Source organism: Ursus americanus, chromosome 19 (assembly GCF_024610735.1).
Source record: "Ursus americanus isolate L20-20 chromosome 19, mUrsAme1.1.p, whole genome shotgun sequence".
Taxonomy (NCBI): domain Eukaryota; kingdom Metazoa; phylum Chordata; class Mammalia; order Carnivora; family Ursidae; genus Ursus; species Ursus americanus.
In genome coordinates this window covers 17,697,609-17,714,260 of record NC_142145.1, presented here as the reverse complement: position 1 = coordinate 17,714,260, position 16,652 = coordinate 17,697,609, and positions in this window count along the sequence as shown.

Sequence of the window (16,652 nt, the reverse complement as noted above, 5' to 3'; positions counted from 1 at the left end):
GCCAGGAGAGTGAGGACGAGGGCTGTCCCCACGGTGGGGCGAACCCCCGGTCCACGCCTCTGGAGGGCATTGGCCTCTCTGGAGCCTGGTGTGGTGGGAGGCAGCCAAGGGGCTCACGTGAGGGCGACCTGCTCCCACCTTTAGAACCAGAAACATCCTCAACTCTCGGCCTCAGAGTGACGGTTCAGGGCATGGCTGTGGGAAATGGGGATTTGGACCTTGGAGTCTAATTCCTCTGTTAGCCGCCCCTCCCTTGGGTGAGCACGGGGCGGGGCGGGGGGGGGGGCATGAGCAACGGCCAGGACCGTCAGCACAGACACTCACTTGCCGCTCACGGTGGTCCCACAGTTATGATGCCATTTCACAGACGAGACAGAGGCTCCTAGTGAACACACTGGCAGGGCTGGGATTCGGTCTGGGGGCTCCTGGCTGCACAGTTGTCTCTCTGGGTGGCGGGGGGAGGGGTGGGGAGAGGCATCTGACCAGGCATCCTCTCCACCCTGGGGAACAAGGAACCCTGACGGTGGAGACAAAGGCAAGGGGTCGCAGGGCGGAGGCCCCAGGGCACCAGCGGCTGGCCCTGCTTGGCCCCTGCAGGGTCTCGGGAGCCAGGCAGGGAAGCTGCTCCTTGGGCCCAGGGCCAGCTCCAGTCGCATCAGGCTGCCCAGGAGAAAGCCCTCAGAGGCCGCAGCAAAACTCACCTGGGATGGGGGACAGAGGGGCCAGAGGCCAGAGGCCCCTGGGGGACATCAAGCTCCCCTCGGAGGGAGCACTCCCTCCCTCCACCGGCCAGGGTGGCTCCCTCCTCGAGGGTGGAGCTGAGGGCGAGGGGATGAGGGCCCAGGCGGGGTGGGGGCTGAGGGCGTCCTGAGCAGCGGCTAAGTGCCCTGGGAACGAAGCGTAAAGGGCTCTTAGGCTCCCCATTCTTCTTCTTCCTAAAGAATCAATCCTAGAGCTCTGCCTGCGCGGGCAATGGTCCTGCTGTGAAGCACGCTCAAGGAATCAAGTTTTCTAAAATTCTGTAAATCATTATTCTGGCCTTCTCCCACACCCTTCAAAATCATTTGCCTACTGAAATATTTAGTGTCTGTGTGTGCACTGTCGTCGAGAGTGAGGAGGTACGGGGAGGGGGGGGCAGTGGTGTCCGGCACCCACCTCTGCTCTTTCTACAGATGGCAGCTGTCCTGTCACTGTGCTGCCTGCTGGGGCCCCAAGTGAGGGTCTGGGGAGAGCAGTGGTAGGTGGAGGGTAAGCTGGCCTGTCAGTCCTTTCCCCGGTGAGACTTTGGGCCTGGTTCCTCTGCCTTCCCCAGGGCTGGAAGCTCTGGCACCTTCCAGAACTTTCCATCCCCTCCTCTCACTCCCCTCTACACATACACCCTAACGCACGAAAGGGCAGACCAGAGCAGCCCGGCCGGAGTCCCAAGGTGAGGCCTGATTGATTTGCAGTTGTTGGTCTGTTTAATGTCCCTTCTCCCCAAGCGCCCATCTCCACAGCAGAGGCTGCATTACCTCGCAGGCCTGGCTGCTGCCTGCTGACACCCCGCGCCCAGAGGATGCTTGGGGAGGTTATAGGTGCAACAAGCAAAATGAAAATCCATAGTTTTTAAACCTTTGTGAATTGAGAATGTAAACCTGGAAAATGGATCTGGAGTTACTAATGGACAATTGGTTTGATCAGCCCATCCATCCTCCAGGCGCTTGGCTGAGGGCACTTCCATTACAGCCACTCCTGAGAATGGAGACCCCGTCCACCCCCAGCCATCCTTCCCTCCCCACCTCCCAGAGGCAGGGAAACAATGCAGGCATGAGAAGGGGACCCGCAGACAGCCTGTGAGGGGCCCGGGCCAGCCCCGTGTGCCCCGCCGAGAGGCAGGTGCTGGCCAGAGGAAGGGGTATTGGGTGTGCAGGAAGGATTCGGGCCTCGTGGGCTGGGCTAGGGCTTTGACCAACAAGTGGCCGTGGCTACGAGAAACAGAGCTGTATCCCAACCTCCGGCCCAGGCGAGGCCCAGACCAAGCTTGCAAATACCTCCTCTGGTAGGAAGACAGACAACACCCCAACCAAGGGCTTGCCCTCGATTCTGTAGCCATGTTAGGGAGGGGGGAGTCTGGCCCTGACGTCCTGACTGTCCTCGGATCTGTCCGTATGGGAGCACGCTGACCCCTCAGGGCTGGCACACCTGTCCCCCTCTGCCATCCCTATGAGTCACTCACCTTTCCTGACCATTCTGTGTCACATTGCCCCCTGCCCCCAGCCCTGCGTTCCCCACCCCCTGCCGGCTCGCTTCTCTCTCTGCATGGTCACACTCAGACGGTGTGTTACTGTTTGTGGTGTAACACCTGTCTCCCGACTAGGATGTAAGCGCGAAGAGGACAAGGATCTCCCGACCCCTCCCCCCAGCACCTGGAAAAGTGCTTGGAACGTAGTAGATGAATAATAAATACTTGACAAGAGAATGAACGGCGATCTCCGAGGTGTGAGCTTCTTTCTCCTGTCTCCCCCTCCAAGAAGGGCAGGGTCCCCCTTTCTATTGCTCCCTGTGCATAGCTGACTGAGGCTCCAAGACCCTCCTTCTTGGCTGCCTGGTGAGCTGTGCTTCTCCAGCTCAGCTCTGCCTCCTTCTCCTGCCCGGCCTGCGCCACAGTTCACTGCTGTGCCCCCACCGTTGCCTTCTCCCTTCTCCTGCAGGCCCAGGGCTGCTAATTAAATAAAGACACTTGACACCTGTTCCCCGCATGGCCCTATCCTTCAGCAAGCTCCCCCCGCCGAACATCCTCCCACAACTGCCGTTGAGCGGGGGTTCCCTAAAAGTCAGTGGGGACTTTCCCTCGGGGCAACAGCGTGAGCCCCTTCTCATCCCCCAAGAACATGGGAACAAGGGGACCAGGTCAAGCCTTTCATGATTAGGCTTATACAATCTACGCATGATTGATGAGAGCAGAAATAAACAGCTCTGAGAAATAGAAGGAAAGAGAAATCAATAAACATTAGTTTCCTTCCTCTTCCCCTTTGTTTTCTCCCTGCATTTGTGAATCTGGCGATGGGGCGGTCAGGATGAGCGAGGTCATGCTGCAGTAACACACAGGGGTTATTTCTAGACAATACTGCCCTAATGAGGGCGTATTTCTCCTTCATGCTGCATGTGGCCCATGGCTGGGGGAGCTTTGCGCTACTTTTCTCTATGATGCAGGCTGATGGAAGAGTTGCCATGTTTAACATTGCCTGTTGTAGACAAAATGATGGACATTCTCTTACATCTCCTACCTGGGAGTGACGGCTCAATACCCGCTCACTTTTCCTTGGCCCAAGCAAGTCAATCACATGGTCACACTTACCTTCTATGGAACAAGAGGGCAATCCTGCCTCCCGTGTGCGTGCACATATGTGTGAGAGAGAGAGAGAGAGAGAGAGAGAGAGAAACGGGGAACAGGGGGCACCAGAAATACTTGCTAGATAGCACAATGACTCCCACAGATGACAGGTCTTCTTCTTGAAAGAGCAGATTCACCTGACCTCTGTCATCACTCGTGGGTGAAGCCCTTGGGAGCCTCTGTCCCAGTCATGAGGCCAGACCTTTTGGGGAGACGCAGCTAATCCTCTGACATTCGGGTTGGGCTCCTGGGCACCGACTTGCTTGGAAGGGAGCCCCGGTTCTTTGACAGCTGCCCTGTCAGCTCCAGGAGGCAGCCATGGGGCCATTTGACAGCACCTGGATTGTTCGTGTTGGATGAATGTGTCGGCAGAGCCTCCCGCCCCCGCCCCTGCCCCTGCCCTCTCACCTTCCACCCAGAGCCCAGCAAGAGGGTGCTGCTGCACCTGCCGAGCAAAGGGGGGGCAGGAGGCCAAGGCTGCAGACTTCGCGCCTGCTTCCTCTGACTCCCAGGCCGCGGAGGACTGGCGCTGACTCCGCTGTCACAGAGCCGGCTTCCAAGGCTCAGGCCACGGTGAAGGCAGACCAAGCGCCTTTTGAGTGTCAGACTTGGCTTTGGGGCTTTACCTCTTTTTCTCGTTGCTAAAAAAAGAAATGGCTGGCTCGGTACCTCATTTCAATAACACCCTGATCAATAGATGAAACTCGGATTTTTCGACTGGTTTTTTTATTGAGTTTTATTGAGATATAACGGATACATCCATTGTGTTAGTTTAAGGCACACAACATAACGATCTGATAAATTGCAAAATGATTACCACAGTGAGCTTAGCTGACATATCTCACCTAACACGCACATTTTTTCTGCTTTCTGTCTCTATGGATTTCTCTATTTTGTGGCATTTCATAGAAGCAGAATCGGTACGATCTGTGGTCCTTTGTGGCTGATGTCTTCCATGTAGCCTGATGTTTTCAAGGCTCATCCTCATTGTCACATGGGTCAGTGCCACAATTCTTTTTATTGATGCAAAATACTCCATTGTGTGGAGATAGGCCATTTTTAAATTAGTTCAACATTTTGAATATGTGACTTAGGAGCCAAGGTTGTCATAGCCGGTGAAGAAAAGAAGCCTACAGATATTTTTTAAAATTTAATTAAACTTTTATTTTTATTTGGAAGTAACTGGAGATGAAACCTACAGATTTTTTTTTTTTTAAGTTATCTCCATGCTCAACACTGGGCTGGAACTCATGACCCCAAGGTCAAGAGTCACATGCTTTACCAACTGAGCCAGCCAGGCTCCCTGAAATCTGTAGATATTTTAATGCTAACCTGAAGTTCTCCAGTGGTAGGCTGCCCTGAAAGGATTATAGCCCCAAGAAGGGAATCATGTTAAATTTTTAAAAAGGGTTTGGATCAGTCTTATTGATATGATCAGGGATAAGATTATGTAAGAAGGAAGCACAGATTTTGTTGAATGCTAGGTTCTATAAATATCTTTAATGTTGTTTATTTATTTGGAGAGGAAAGTAGGAAAAATACATTTGGTCAATGCTAGTAGAAAATTTTCCTAGGATCCCACGGTTGAGCGCCGCGTAACTCCACCAGCCCCCAGGGGATGAGACTCATACCCTTGTGTGAAAGGGCAAGGACTTCAGGGCTGCCAGACCATAAACCTGAAGCTATCAAGTGAGGGTAGACCCACACCGTCCACACGGACGCTACTGCTCCCGCTGTCCACACACGGCTGGCATACGCTAGCTGATGCCAAGGCCCTCTGGCCACATAGTAGGTCTGTGCCCATCAAAGCTGCATGTAATAACCGTGTTCTCAGGCCAGCGCAGAGCCAGGAGATGAGAGCCTCGGGGCCGTGAAGCTGCTGCTAATGAACTTCTGCTAAGTAGGGTACTTGTGCTTGATTGCAACAGTGGTCCTGATCCTACAGCCTTCCCGGTAGCTGTGCCCTGTACCATGTGCATATGAGCACTGCGTGGCAGGCACAGTGACCCACCCCACTCTTTAACACTGGGCTCAGCCACGTGGTCTGCTTTGGCCAATGGGGTGTCAGCAGACATCGGAGCAAGCCCGCTGAACAGGACCTGGATGAGCCCAGCCGCGATCAGCCGACAGCAGCCAGCCCTGACGTGTGAGCCATCCGTGGTCAGCAGAGCCCCACAGCTGCCCGTAGCTGACTCCAGACATTCGGATGTGAGCCGGTATTACTGTTGCATGTTGCTGAGGCCTTGTGGTTGTTTGTTACTGGCACAGGGAGGTGATGGATAACTTACGCAAGACCTTCACAAAATCATTCTGAAAATCACTGATCAGCTCCTGTTTTTAATTAGTAAATATAACACCCACCTTCTTTTTGCCTCATGCATCTCATCCCTGGGTTTCTGATTTTCTCAGACCTCACCTAACATTCTAGCTCCTCACATGTACCCTCCCCGGATGGGTTTCCTGCTCTTACCTCCTGTGTTATACACCAGTGGTTCATTATACTAATTGTCTCTCATTCCTTCATTATACAGTGTGAACAAGAGAGCAAAAAAAAAATGAAGACGACAGAACTTTGGTGAATTGACTGTTCAGCTGCAAGATTGAGATATAGAATGAATGAATGAACTAGAAAATGGAAAGCATTGATTGCTTTACATTTTCATCCACTCCACGTTCATCATAGAATGCCCTCACATCGTGGCAGGACCATTATTAACCTGTCTTAACTACACCTGGAGAACTTTCCAGTGATTGCTTTCATTAAAGGGTATTAATATGAGCTGCACAAGCTGGAGAGGGGCATAGAGGAATAGAGGAGGAGAGGAGGGGGGAGCGTGGCTTCCTGCCACGGCCAGTCAGGGTTCAACTGGCTTTTCTTTTTTTTTTTTTTTTTTCAAAAGAAGTTGTAAATACTGGGGATCCGCACTCAAATACCAAATGTCACTAAGCCGTGATGGCTGCCTCAAATGAGATCAGCTGTTTCTAGGGAACCTTGCCCTGTGTTCAGAAAAGGAAGACAGAAATAAGAAGCTGAATGCAATAAATAGAAAATTCAAGACAGGCAAGGAAGTGATCGTGATACGGGTGTGAGAAAGGAGAACTGTCAACTGCCCTCAGCCTTTGATTCTGAAAAAGAGGTGCATAGATAGACTTTTTGTGATCACATCAGCCTCATTCTGTCTCCCTGAGACGTCTCGCCTGGTCACGGCTGGTGGGAATCCATTCAATCAGGAAATTGAGAATTGGGGCTCAGAAGTGTGTTAGTCCCAATGCTGGGCACACAGGGTGTGCTAGCAGCTGGGGGGTTGCTGGTCTGTCCGATCCAGGCAGGGGAGCAGAGACAGCTGGGTGGGGGTGGGGATGAGGGAGATGTGAGGCAAGAGGCATAGGGAGCACGAGTGCTGGAAGGCTCCTGCCCGGGTTCTTGTTTTCTGAGGCTAGTCTCTCAAGGAAGGGCCACTTCCACCCTTGGGTACCCAAGGGTACCCTGTATTCTTTTAACTACCCCTCGCCCAGGCCCAGGCATTTGAGGTGTTTCCTATCACACCTAAAGGAGCCGTTACTAAGACAAACAATAGTCCAAGAATGGGACTAGGAAACAATCCATAGCCCAGTTCTCTGTTTCACTCTCTCCCTAGGCTCCTTTTCATTTGTCTCCAGCTCCAATTTGTGGAGATCCCTCTCTCCCCGGTGTTAATTCGTGCGAGTTCTCTGTTATGCGCAGGAGGCCCCAGGTCAGGTGACTAGTAAAGATCCTCTGGTGTACAGGTGGTATCACTCTGCAGAACTACCCAGTGGCCTCGCCACCATGCCCCTGGCTCTATCAAAGTGAGGGATTCGGCCTGACTTGGTGGAGAAGAGCAGTGTAGCGTCTGGATTGTCTGTCCCCCTCATGCCCCCGTCAGTAAGTTACCCTGATACAACCGTAAATGGCATGGAGTGGCTTTGCTTTGTTTTTCAGTCTCAAAGTACCTTCTTGGTGTGAAGGACACTGTACTGCCCTCCCCCCACCTTGCAACAGTTGAGACAGTTGACTTGGCAGGGAACATGGCGTTGCTGAGAGCGGATGCAGGCACGGGGCGAGGTTGGCGTGTAGAATGTTCTGCGTTGTTGCAACTGAACACTGGCTAGTGGGAACGAGGACAGAGTTGGACCAGGTAGAGCCGCATTTTGAGCAAAGGCTACACTGCCCACGGGCCAACTGAGCCACTTCAGGGCCTGCGCAGTGGGGTTCCAGCCTTACGGTAACGATGCGGATGAAGTCAAGGGCAATCAGGGCAGTCAGAGGCAGAGCAACAGGTGATGCCTCTCACTCTGTCTTGCCCCCCCCCCCCGGAAAGCAGGGGGGAGCCAGTGCAGCAAAGACAAGGAGCGAAGATGGGGCGATGACATTCTGACTGGGTGGCCACGAAAGAGTAGGTGGGCAGGGTATCTGAATTAGTGCAATTCAAGTTAATAAAGCTAGGTTTTATTGACAATAAAAAAATTTTATTCTTCAGCTGTTCACTGCATCATCGGGAGCTCAGCCTCATGACCCAGTTTGAAAACCAGTGGCAGGGACTTAAAGAAACACAAGATCGAATCCAGCAGCCACCCAGGGCACGGACAGCCTCCCAGTGGGGCAATCGGAAAGCTTGTAGGAAGCGCTCACTGAACACGGGCCAGCGTATTTTCCATAGATTTCTCTGAAGACCTTCTCTGAGTGGTTTTTCCAAACCTCCGTCAACACACTGAACCCGAAGAAATCCATCTTTGTTGGAACTAGCCTTTTGATTCTGTGAGGATAGTCGGGGAGCCCTGCCAGTGGGCCCTAATTATCACCCAACCATCAAACCTCCCTCCCTCGGGGTTCAGACATTCTTTATCTTCTCTGAATCCCGTCAAGCAACGGGGCAGCGGCCTAGAGGAGACACTGGACACCCCGCATTTGTATAATAGCTAACTCTAAATTCTTTAAGAAATGGAAAATGGTCTCTAGGCATCAGGCAATAGAAGAAATTCAGAATCATTTGGGGGAGGACTTGCAGTCTTTCACCTGATTCTTTGTAGATCTCCAACATTTTTCTCCCTTGGATTTTAAAAACCAAAGATGCCTTCTCTCCTCCAGAAAGGTTTCCTGGGTGGAGGGAGAAGCAGCCTCCAGGGAATGAACTTCTCAGAAGATGATGCCATCAGTCCAGGGCCCGAGTCCCTGGCCTGGGGGTGATGACAGCGAGGGGTGCAGTGTGAACCACACGTAGCATCGTTTCCCTTTACACAAGGTGAGCAGGAAAAGTCCGGCTTGGGGGAGAGATGGCATGAGGGGATGGGCTGGAAGGGAAGCCTTAACTGGGCACAGGGGAGGAAGTTATGTCCCCAATGCAGCATCCTAGAGAAACAGGGCTGAACGCCTGAGGTCTCACTCATCCTGTTTTGCTGGGGTAGGGGAGGGGGAGAGGGAGAGGGTCAAGTGGTGAGAGTAGCTGTGGGGCTATCCAGGGGTGATGGGAGGTTCTCCGCAGAGTTGAAACCACCCTGCTCCAAGGAGAACAGCCCCAAAGGGTCTCCAGGGGCCCTTTGGCTCTGGTGCCCTGGGTCCTGGAGATTTGGAGCTCCTCGCTCCTCAGAGCGTGGCCTGGAACCAGCAGCATCAGCCTTACGTGGGAGCTTGAGACCAACACAGAACCTTACTGGATTCCACACACCCGCCCCCCTTCCCGCAGATCTGCTGACCAAGAGTCTGCATTTCAGCGAGACCCACAGGTGACTCACGTGCACACTCCTGCAGGTGTCTCTGCGAAATCCAACTGAAGAAACCTTGACTTTCTTAAAGCAATAAAAAGTCCTCTGGATTTTAACCACGGGTGTCTGTCCCCGGGCGTGCAGGTGCACTGAGAAAGGGTACCGTTCTTTAGGGTAAATGACCCAAGGATCAGATGATGTTCCCAATGTGAAGGACAGGAAGTTTTACAGATAGTTTACCCCTCACAGCATGCATAGCATGCACGGCAGTGTCCATAATGCATTAGGGACCCACAGATCATCTGGTGTGCCTTCCCACCTGCCCCCCACCAAGCCACTCTGGTTCCCAAAGCCCCAGCCCAGCCCACCGCCCACAGACTCCTATCCATGCGTGTTCCTTAGGCTTTCATGCACCACTACTCTTCTCCTATTTTGTCTTCCAATCATGGTGATTGCATTTGCCTTCCCAGAAATGCAGGTGTTTCTTACTTCTAATAGAATAAGGAAATGGAAGGGAGGGAGTGAAAGAAAAGAAGGTAGCCCAGACTGATGACACATCGTATGTCACCATTTGAACCACATTACCTTGGATCAGGTATGGTGAAGCCACATGCAGAGCGAGCAAGAGACACTGGAAAGTTCCACAGTTTGTTCTTCCCAGCTCCCCAGGGAGCATACAGCATGCCATACAGGGCCACTCAGGGGAAGCCCCAATAGGTTGCAAGGCAGAGATGGGGGTGCTGGGCAGGAGCCTTTACTGTGGCTTCTGAGAGAAGTTATGGGTGAGGCAGGGTAAGCAGGCTCAGTATCGGCTAGTCTGAACAATTTCAAGGGTCCCCCAGCATGAGGGCTGTCACACTGGTGGTTTGGTGCCTGGCCCAGGATTGGAGAGAATGATTAGAACAGGTGCCTGGTGGCCTGGAGTAAGAGGCCCCATGAGGGACGTGGGTGGGGCTGTGGATTTAACCCGCTACTCATTTTTTAAAACTACATTGCAATCAGTCTCCGAATGAAGTACATTCCCATAGTATCTCCTCCAATCTGAGCAAATAGGTAGGTTCCCGTATGTCCTGCTTACCTCGTGTTGCAAAACCAAACACATCCAAACTTAGTGGCATGAAACAACCCATGTATAATGTTCCCAGACTGGGGAACAGGAGGCTGGCTGCACCATGACGTTGGGCTTTCATCTGGGGTGACTTCGCTGACTACAAGAGCCAGGGCTGGAGGGCCCATCTACAAGGTGGCCGAGCTGGTCTGGCTCAAGGACGGGCTTAGCTGGGACTAGGGAGCAGCGTGCTGATGGGTGGCCTTCCCAGCGTGCTGGTGTCTGCCCAGTCCAACTTCTTGCGTGGAAGTCAAAGTTTCCAAGAATGAGTGTTCCTAGCAACCATGGTGGAAACCGTATGACCTTGTAATCTAGCCTCGGAGGTCACATAGCGTCCTTTCTGTCCCAGTGCTTTGGCCAAAGCAGTCACAGCCCCCTCCTCAGATCCCATGGGAGGGGACACAAACTCCAGCTCTTCAGGGAGGCATGTCAAAGACTTTGGGACCATGATTTGAAGCCGCCACAACATTTATAGAAAACAGATGCCCAATACAATGGAATAGTACTCAGCCATCAGAGAGGATGAATACTTAACGTTTACATCGACGTGGCTGGAACTGGAGGAGATTATGCTGAGCGAAATAGGTCAATCAGAGAAAGACAATTGTCATATGGTTTCACTCATACATGGAATATAAGAAACAGCGCAGAGGATCATAGAGTGAGGGAGGGAAAACTGCATGGGAAGAAATCAGAGAGGGAGACCAACCATGAGAGACTCTGGACTCTGGAAAACAAACTGAGGGCTGCTGGAAGGGAGGTGGGTGGGGAGATGGGATAGCTGGGGGATGGGCACGAAGGAGGGCATGGGATGTGATGAGCACTGGGTGTCACACCCCACTGATAAATTATTGAACACTACATCTGAAACTAATAATGTACTATATGTTGGTTAATTGAATTAAATTAAAAAAAAAAGAAAGAAAAAGACAACGGATGCCCAAAGAGGTCAGGTAACCTGCCCAAGGTCAGAGTTGTGCAGTGAGTCTAAGAACATCAGACTGAAGGCACTTCGGGTACCATGCCTTTCTGTGACCCGCATTGAAAAGGCCTGAGGGAAATTTTCGATTAAGAAGATGCCTGTTCTGTTTTAGGCGACCAGCTTCCAGTTTCCCACTCCTGAACTCTCTCTCCTCCCAGTGTTCAGAATCTCCGGAGCAGTGAGAGGCCAGGGGACATCAGAGGATCGTGAACTTCTGCTATTACAATCTACTGGAAAGACCTCTCCTGTTAACTTTAATTCCACACACTTGCATCGAGTGTCTACAAACAGGTACAGTGGCCCGTGGTCAAGCTCCAGAACGCCCAAGTCCAAGCGCCTGCTCGAAATCCCATCTCTGCCCCTGCCCAGCCATGTGAGAGTCCCCGCCACGCTATTTCAGCTGCGGGGGCCTCCGTTTCCTCAACCGGGGAGCGGAGAGACTACGATCGTCTTGCAAGACCACAGGGAGGACGACCTCTGCGTGAAGGACCTGAACAGGGGCTGGAGCGCGGGAGGCTCCGTGCCAGGCTTTGCGGTCTGGGGTCTGCTGCTTCGGCCCCCGGGCAGCGGCCCCGCGGGCTGGACGCACGGACCTCCAGCAGCAGTCACGCCCTCACGGGCTGTGAGGCCGGAACGCAGACGTCAACCGCGGCGAGAGCAAAGCAGAGGGAGCTGGAAAATGGAATATTGACTAAATTGTAAAACTGCAAACCCGCGTGTATTCGGGTTCCGGGGCTCTGCCTCGGCCTCCAGTTTTTCAAACCTCGTCCTAATAGCCATGACTCCCGAGTGGGAGTTTTATAGTCCTATTTGGGCTTCAGAGATTGCTGAATGTAGTCCTTTATGAAAAGGGAGATTCCCTGACAAACCCACCTGAGCACCGGAGGCTTCTTGACTCCCTTTCAAGACCTCAGGACCCATCACACAGGTTGACGCTTACTTGGACTTAATTTACAGCCTGACAAGGTGCAGCTTTGCCTGGCCCCCATCCCTGAGGTTTGTGGCTCCCTATTCCCTGCCCAACTGCAAGCGAGCTTCCTGAGGAAGGGGCGGTGGGTCCCACCCACTGTGCCTCCACCTGAAGTTCCTGATTCTCATGGGGTTTTGGAGACCTTCAGGCAAATGTTCCATAGCCGTGTCCTATGGCTGGAGGAGTTCACAGATAGAACACACCTGCCCTGGATACATGGCACATGGTCTCTCCATGCCGTTTACGAAAGCAAGTTCTTGACTTGCTTTCTCTCCTGTTTCCACTGCCCACCACAGCGCTTGGCACATAATGATGATTTTTTTTTAAAGATTTTATTATTTATTTGACAAAGAGAGTGAGAGCGCACAAGCTGGGGGAGCAGGAGAGGGAGAAGCAGACTCCCCGCTGAGCAGAAAGCCCAATGCAGGGCTCAATCCCAGAACCCTGGGATCATGACCTGAGCAGAAAGCAGACATTTACCAACTGGGCCACCCGGGCGTCCCCATAATGAAGATTTCATCACGTTTTTTTGAGTGAATGAGGAAGGTGTGTGTGGTTGATGTCCCCACGTTGAAATTCATAACCCGAGGCCTAGATCTGTGAGAAGCAAGCTCGGCAAACAGGTGATGAGGCCAAGAACCAGAAGTGAGGCCGGCTCTCTATCCCGCTGGAGACACTCAGATATCTGAGCCAAAAATGTAGGGGGAACATCCATGTTCAGAATCAGATGCAGGAGGGTGTTTTTGGTTGCACATAACAGAAACTCTGGTTGACGTTGGTATAAATAATAAGTGAACATGTGAGGTCCCATAGCAAAAACGCCAGAGGTGGGTGGACTTCAGGAGTGGTTGATCCAGCAGCTCAGTTGGACCCAGGGTCCTGTCATCAGGCACCTAGGTTCTTTTCTCCTCTTTCTCTGTCCCTGGGGGTTGATGCCTCTAAAGGCTGGCTTCTCACATAGTAGCCAGCAGCTCCTGGGGCAATCCATCTTTGTTGGGGTCCAGCCACTGGCTGTCTACAGCTGTCAACAAGAGGTCTGGGGTTTGGGCTGATGGGACCACCCTGAGCCAAGCCCCCTGGCTGCAGTAATGTCAGCCACTGGATGGATTAAGCGGCATTAACGAAACCAGTCATTGTTGCAAGGGAAGGGCTGCCGGGTGGGCTTAATCCCCACTGAACCCCGAGGTTGCTACGCGGTGATGGTGCTGGGCCTGGACGCTGGGGAGGTGAGCACAACACCCAGCGAGGGAGAAGCGGCTAGTGGAGCAGTCCTCCTGAGGCTGCTTCCCAGCATCATTTGCATATAGCCTTGAATGGGCAGATCGGGCTGTATTGATTATGCTTCCTATACTAAAAATTCTATTTTCATTTTCTACAGCCCCACTCTATTCTTGCTAGTTGATTCAGTACTTCTGTGCCCCTATAATATGCTAGCCCTATGGAGGAGAGGGGTCTCAAGACACAGACAGGGGCACTGCATTGTGCAAGGGGCCATCTTCCTCAGAAGAGCTTGGGGAGTAGACATCTCCTTCTCGTTTTACATATGAGAAAATGGCGATTTGGGTCCTTAAGTGGGCAACGCTGAGATTAGACGCCAAGTCTGCCTCATTCCCGAATCCAAGCCCATCCTACTGCAGAACCCTGTTGCTTCTCTCTCACGTTGTAGAGCCGCCTGAACTCAGCGGGAGCCGGAGCCGCCAACGTTTGGCCACGACACACAGCGGAAGGAGGAAAGTGCTCAGGGTTATCACCGGCAAAAGAAGCAGCGATTCCTTTTGAAGGATGGTGGACACAGAGGCAAAAATATCCAAGTTTGGGAGAGCTGCAGGGCCAGGCTGGTGGTCCTAGACAAGATGAGAAAGTGTGCTGTTTCCTTAATACTTTCTCCCCGGCTCCACCTGTGCCATTAACCAAGCGCTCCCAGGGAACGCCTCCTCCCACCCTGTCCTCCAGCCGTTGTCCCTACATGTGCTGCTTCTCTCTTTCCAAGCCTAAGTCACATTCTTGCAAGACCTGGTTAGGGGCTGAGGCTAACAGTTTCATAAAGGCAAGCACTAAAAGGTTTTAATGACATTCCTAGCTCATGCGTTTGCAGTTTGCAAAGACGGTTCAAGGAGAGCGGATTGGTTGACTCCACAGATGTCTGTAGAGATACCGGGACACGAGCTGTGCAAGTGCCCTCATTTTCCAGCCTTGACTCTTCCCTACATGCTTTACCAACCCACGGTGCACTCGACCAGGCAGGGCAATGCCGTGGAGGGTGAAAGTGTCCCAGGAAAGGAATATTCCTTGCTAGAGCAGGACCAGGGCAGAGAAGGGACAGGAAACCCAAGCTTTCCCTGGGGCAAACCAATAACAATATTCAGGCCAGCCCCCCCCCCCCACACACACACAGACACACACTGCAAAATCCTACCAGGCAGAATCTAAAGTAGTCTTTTGCAGAAAGGTCCCACCAAGATTGTCCCCAGGAAAGAGGGGCTTCTTGTGCCCCTTGTATACCCGTGTCAGTGAGGACAACCACTTGCAAGGGGAGGAAATGCCGCTAAATGTTGATAATGAGAAAATTGGTGATGGCAAAATAACACCCAGCTGCTCCAGGGTGTAATCAGTAAGGGGGGGGAGAGAGGCGTGGGGGAGGGGGAGGCAAAGCGAGAGGGAGAAGCCAGGGAGGGAGGGAGAGAGAGAGGGAGAAAGAAAGAGGGCATGCAGATGTTCAGCTGGAGAGGCGGCTGTCTTGCTCTCAGATGCCCTGAGGGAAAGGGCTGGGGGAATGAGAGCGAAGTCTAGCCATCTGCTTTCAGCTCTTGTGGCACTGAGCCTGCTTTCTCCCACTTCGCCTCCTTTCTTCTCCACCCGGTATTATGCTCTATTGATCGTTCTGGCCTTTGCAAAGCCTCAGGCTCTTCTCAGACTCCAGCCCCCCCGGGAGCCCTTGGCTTTGCTCCCCTTTGCTCTAGCAGGAATGTGGTCCCAGCAGCTCCACCCAGTCCGAGGAGGGGTTGGTGAGCTGACCTCCGAGCCCAGGCCGGGTCTGCTGCGCACTCTCTTCCTCAGCCAGAGGCTCCGGGGCCCGGGGCCATGGCAGGTGCATCAGGGAACCCTGAACTTGGTCCAGCACCCCTGCCCAGTGCCCTGCCTCAGTGCCCCTCTCATGTCAAAGACCATCCATCTCCCCCTGCCTGATCCAGCCTCCTCCCCCAGTCCCCACAAGCTGGCCCAGCGCCATCCATACTTCACAACACTCCCTTGCTGCCCCCAGCTCTCAGGTCAAGATTCAAACCCACCTGCTCTCTGAACCATGCCCTTCCCTCCCTCTCACCTCTTGTCCCTGCTGCAGAATTGTGGTTAGTAGGGCCGTCCCATGCGTGGTCTCCTCAAGGAGGTTCTCCCTTCCCATTCCTTCAACTGCCAGCAAGGTCTTGGGGTCCGGAGGAGAAGGTCCTTCCAGAGGGCTCTAGCTAGCTCTTTCCTCTCAAAGCCCTTCATGAATGACTTCCACAAAGAGCTCCTATCATCCTCATTTTCAAAATGAGAAAATCGGGCATGTGGTTGAAAGGAGATCGGCCTGGGAGTCAGACTGGGGCTCAAACACGGACTCTGCCACTGATGGGCTGGGTGGCTTTGGGCAGCCTTTGTGGGACATGAGGGGAAGTGGACCTCCAGTTCCTGCCAGCTACAACATCTAGGATCCATCAGGGCAGCAGGGCTTCACAAGCTTGCTTAGTAATGTCCAATTTTGATACTTGCTGACCTGCTGCATTTCCTGGGGGAAACCAATTAACCCTTCTCTGCATTTCTTTTCCCTTCTTTAATTTTGGCACTGGAGAGCATTAAATGTTGCAACATTCAACTATGAGCATCCTTTTTTAAAATTGCAAAATGGCATTTTCTTTATAAATAAGGCATGTTGGGTGAAAGCATCAATGCTGGGTGGTGATCGCCACGTAACTGGACAAAACAAAGCTTTTGGGTGGATACAAAACCCGCACTACACGCAGGCAAATCTGCACTTGGTGCAATGCAGCCTCTGTGAGGGACCCTCGTGCTACCCACCCCCACGCTCTGCTCCGGCCCTCTCTGAATAGTTCCTGAGCTGGGTGCCCTTCGCCATGGCTGCTGACAGGCACATGTGCTGGAGGAAACTGGAGTCTGAGGAATTCTTGGATGTTCTGATATGTGCTGAAAAGATGTCAGGCTTCAGGTAGAGGTGAAATCTGAGACTTCAGTTTCCTGCAGAGAGCAAAGGGAGAAGGCAGAAATATTGAGGCTAAGAAGTCAGACAGTGGGAAACAAGAGAGAGTGATTCATTGGGGGCCAGGAGGAGGGGGAGACGGCCTTGGAGCCATGATCAGAGAAGGAACAAAAGCTTGTAACGTCAAAGAAAAATGACTTTGTAAGACAGCATGAGTCAAGAGTGGACACATGTTTCGACCTTCTGGCCAAGCCCCTCTGGATGGATTTGGGGCTTGGTTTGTTCTGAAAGAAAGCCCTTGCT